At 42.7% G+C, this 4,281-nt stretch overlaps 1 pseudogene; it reads left to right on the top strand.

Moving 5' to 3' along the window:
• Positions 1–1,881: 1,881 nt before the first annotated feature.
• Positions 1,882–2,468, top strand: LOC102755757 (annotated as a pseudogene).
• The last annotated feature ends 1,813 nt before the right edge of the window (positions 2,469–4,281 follow it).

Below are 4,281 nucleotides of genomic sequence, written 5' to 3'. Positions count from 1 at the left end.
CACTCTAATAGGGCTTGTTATTTCACATCTGATTCTCTTTTAACGCAAAATTGGGTGTAATGGCTAACCTAATTATTTTTGCTCATTTGAAAACAAACAAGATAGGTTTCAGCAAAGAAGTGAAGTCCTAAGACATGTTAAAAGTTATTGTTGTTACCCTGACCGGTTTGGCTCAGTGGATAGAGCGTCAGACCTGTGGGCTGAGGTTCGATTCCAGTCAAGGGTATGTACCTTGGTTGTGGGCACATCTCCAGTAGGGGGTGTGCAGGAGGTAGCTGATCAATGTATCTAATTCTCTATTCTTCTCCCTTCCTCTCTATAAAAAATCAATAAAATACGTTTTTTTAAAAAAAGAGTTATTGTTGTTAAGTCTCAAGGCTTAAAAACCTTTTATTTTTGGTAGGAATCTGTTTCTGGAACATTTTACTAGGACTGATCTGTTTCTATACTTTGTAAAATCCTATAACAAACAGTATCATTTTTTTTAAGATATATTTTATTGTTTTTTTACAGAGAGGAAAGGAGAGAGAGAGTTAGAAACATTGATGAGAGAGAAACATCAATCAGCTGCCTCCTGCACATCTACTACTGTGCCTGCAACCGCAACCCAGGTACATGTCCTTGACTGGAATCGAACCTGGGACCCTTCAGTCCGCAGCAAGACGCTCTATCCACTGAGCCAAACCAGTTTCGGCAATGACGAACAGTTTTAAGAATATTGAGGAAAGATAGAGAACATAGCTTAAACAAATAGAAGATTAATCAGAAAAGAATAATCTTTTTTGAGAGAAACATCGATCAGCTGCCTCCTGTATATCCACCACCAGGGATGTGCCCGCAACCCAGGTACATGCCCTTGACTGGAATCGAACCCGGGACCTCTCAGTCCGCAGGCTGATGCTCTATCCACTGAGCCAAACCGGTTTCGGCAACAATATTATTCTTTTAATAAATATTTATTAATCACATAGTACATGCAAGGCACTATTGCCTGTTCATGGGACATAAAGTTAATAAAGCAAATAAATTCATCCTGCAGTTGATGAACAAATACTAATAAATTAAGCAGGTAATTACAGGCAGTCCTCGGGTTACAGTATGTTGTTTCGTGGTTACAGTATTTATAAAACAAAAATTCTGTCATTCCGACGTATGTACATATGTGCTTTGTTTTTTATTATTTATTTGCCACAAGTGAAGGTCAGGAATTGTTATCTTTTCAATTTTTTTACTGTTTCACTTCATTACTGCTGTGTATGTGCTCCATGTGAGTGACATAGGTGTTTATGTAAATGGGTTCCAACTTACAGTGATTCGCACTATGTCACGCTGTAGGAATGGATCTCTGACATAACCTGAGGACCTACTATAATTTATTTTTATGTACTTTTATTGATTTCAGAGAGGAAAAGGGAGAGAAACAAACATGGATGAGATCAAGATAGCTGCGCTGACATGTCCCCTACTGGGGATTGAGCCCACAGGCAATGTGCTCTGACCAAACCAGGTATGAAATCATGACTTGGGATTCATTGGTTAACACAACCACTGAGCTACACCAACTGGGCAAGCAGGTATTTAATTTTTATCTACATCTCTATTACATACAATATTTAAGAACTAACTCAACAGCTCTTCAAAAGCCTAAAAAGCTGTTTTTTCTTTCAAATTTGATTTTTTAAACAGAGGAAAGGTAAGAGTGAGAAACATCTAAATGAGAACAAACAGATTAGCTGCTTCCTTCATGCTCCCTATTGGGATTGAGTCTTCAACCGGGGCAAGTGCAAAGGACTTAAATAGGCAATGTTTCAGTGCATGGCACCATGCCCAACCATCTGAGTGACATGAATCGGTGCATAAAAAACTTTTGATGCCTTTCCCAGGCGGCTGCTGAAGATGGCGGAGGGGCAAGTCCTGGTACTGCTGGACCGCAAGGTGGTGGTTGTGTGCTGTGCGGGCATCAACATTTCTGGCAATTTCTACAGAAACAAGTTGAAGTACCTGGCCTTCCTGCGCAAACGATGAACACCGACCCGTCCCACAGTCCTTACCACTTCTGAGCCCCCAGCCGCATCTTTTGGCAGATGGTGCGAAGCATGCTGCCCCACAAGACCAAGCAAGGCCAGGCCTCCTTGGACCGCCTGAAGGTGTTTGACAGGATCCCACCGCCCTATGACAACAAAAAGCGCATGGTGGTTCCCGCCGCCCTCAAGGTTGTGCATCTGAAGCCTACCCGGAAGTTTGCCTACCAGGCACCTGGCTCATGAGGTGGGCTGGAAGTAGCAGCCCTCACGGCCACCCTGGAGGAGAAGAGGAAGGAGAAGGCCAAGATGCATTACCGCAAGAAAAAGCAGCTCATGAGGCTATGGAAACAGGCCAAAAAGAACGTGAAGAAGAAAATTAACAAATTTACAGAGGTCCTCAAGACCCATGGACTCCTGGTCTGAGCCCAATAAAATTGACTGTTATTCTTCATGCTTGGCTTGGCCTGCCCTTCCTCCATCGCTGCCCTAGGATGAGGGGAACCCCAGGGGCTGTTCGGGGCCACAGGCACCTTACCTTGGGCCTTAGAAGGCTGGGGACACACAGGAACCTTAGTCACTGCTATTTAAGAAAGGCCTTTTAAAAGCTTTACCTGGCCCTGTCAGTTGGGCATAATTTGCCTGTGATCTACTCAGAGTTTTAGGAAATGAGCAGCTGGAACAGCTAGTTCCCTTTCAGGATTTATAAGCTGGAAAACTCTCTAAACTATCCACATGATGCTAGACTGCAGCTGTTAGGATGTAGCAAATGCTTGAGGGCAGGATGGACCTGGTATTGTACTGAGGGATTTACAGTTGCAGACAGGACGCTAACCAGTCTCAGGCATCACACTTGCACATTCCTGTACCTTGTGACCAGAAAATGAATAAATTATTTTTAAAGTAAAAAAAACAACACAACTTTTGATGCTATTTTAGAATCATTATACATAATTGAATTCATGGATTTCAGAGAGAATGGGAGACTTCAGGTAGCATGTTGAACCTTCAAATAGAAAATAAAACTAATTATGCAAAATGCAGAGTTTTTGGGACAATTACAATTGGGCTCTGGGACCCAATTCAAATGAGTTACTTGAGTATTGAAGACCATTGACTAGGCAATGATGTAAGACTAGGTCCAGATCTTCATGATGGACTAAGAAAATAAAGAGCCCTGGCTGGTATTGCTAAGTGGTTAAAGTGTTGGCAAGTGCACAAAAGGGTGGTGGATTCCCAGTCAAGGGTACTTGGGTTTTGGGTTTGCTCCCTAGCCCTCATTAGGGGACCTGTAGGAAGCAACCAGTGGATGTTTCTCTTCCCACCACCCATACCCCCGCTTTTCCTGCTCCCTCCCTTCCATTCTCTGTAAAGCAATGGAAAAAATACCCTCCTGTAAGAATTAACAAAACGAAGATTTTGGGCTATAATCAGACAGTAACCAATGTTAGGCATGATCTTACTCCAGCTAGTTCTGAGACAACATAGGGAATGTATTTAGATTTGCCCAGCTGGTATGGCTCGCTGGTTGAACACTGACCTAGTTAGGGCACATGCCTGCTTGCTGACTCGATCCCTAACAGTGGATGAGCAGGAGGCAGCTAAACAATGATTATCTGTCATCACTGATGTTTCTGTCTTCCTCTTCCTTCCTCTCTGAAATCAGTAAGATACTTATTTTTTTAAGAGTATATTGTTGCCGAAACCGGTTTGGCTCAGTGGATAGAGCGTCGGCCTGCGGACTGAAAGGTCCCAGGTTTGATTCCGGTCAAGGGCATGTACTTGGGTTGCGGGCACATCCCCAGTGGGGGATGTGCAGGAGGCAGCTGATCGATGTCTCTCTCTCATCGATGTTTCCAACTCTCTATCTCTCTCCCTTCCTCTCTGTAAAAAATCAATAAAATATATTTAAAAAAAAAAAAAAGAGTATATTGTTTTTCTACTTTGTCCTCAGTCCCAAAACTACACTTCCTATATTGTGCCCCATATTGCATATTGAGTAGTCTCAGTTGCCAGCACTAGTTTTACAAATTTGGCATCACAGGAAAAAGTGCATCTTCTTCTCAAGCAGCAGATTTGGTCACATGTTCTGATGTACCGTATTTGCCGGCGTATAAGACGACTGGGCGTATAAGACGACCCCCTAACATTTCCACTCAAAATACAGTTTGTTATATACTCGCCGTATAAGACTACCCCCTCTTCCGCACACCTTCCACACACCAAATAAAAGGTAAAACAATATCAGATTTGATTTTAA

This window comes from Myotis davidii, unplaced genomic scaffold (assembly GCF_000327345.1).
Source record: "Myotis davidii unplaced genomic scaffold, ASM32734v1 scaffold943, whole genome shotgun sequence".
NCBI lineage: Eukaryota > Metazoa > Chordata > Mammalia > Chiroptera > Vespertilionidae > Myotis > Myotis davidii.
The sequence above is the reverse complement of the archived record's forward strand: the minus strand, read 5'-3'. Positions and strand labels throughout refer to the sequence as shown.